Raw genomic sequence first — 626 nt, 5'->3', positions numbered from 1 at the left:
AAGTTAATGGAACAAAGAAATCCATCAAACATAGCAAAACAGGCAATGCGAAATAAAAGGCACAATCTGTCAAAACAGAACAGTTCGTAAAGACGAATTTTAAAGTGGCATCAGACTTGCTCAGATGAAAATTCCCAAATTGAATGAAAGTTGCGTACATATCTGAGGATCACGCACGTAAATTGGCAGATTTTTTTAATTTTTCTACAGAGACTACTACTCAAATTCGTGACAGCAAGATATCTGTTCTCGCGTAGACAATCCAAATCTAGTATTGGCTTTACTATCAAAGACTTTACTTGGCACAACAATGCAATAAAATAAAGATAAGGAGAGGTTGCTACAGTAGTAACAACTTCCAAGACTCAAATATAAAATAAAGTGCAGAAGTAAAATAATGGGTTGTCTCCCATAAGCGTTTTTCTTTAACGCCTTTCAGCTAGGCGCAGAAAGTGTATATCAAGTAACATCAAGAGACGAAGCATTAGCATTCTTACCAGGGGCGTTGGGAGTTTCCTCAACTATGCATTGTATCTGGTCTATATAAGTAACTCCTCTTTGTACACTTTTAGGCTTACTGTTCTCATCAAACAAATTTTCAGGAACAAGCCAAGCATAGTTATTTT

This window comes from Lolium rigidum, chromosome 3, assembly GCF_022539505.1.
Source record: "Lolium rigidum isolate FL_2022 chromosome 3, APGP_CSIRO_Lrig_0.1, whole genome shotgun sequence".
NCBI lineage: Eukaryota > Viridiplantae > Streptophyta > Magnoliopsida > Poales > Poaceae > Lolium > Lolium rigidum.
The sequence above is the reverse complement of the archived record's forward strand: the minus strand, read 5'-3'. Positions refer to the sequence as shown.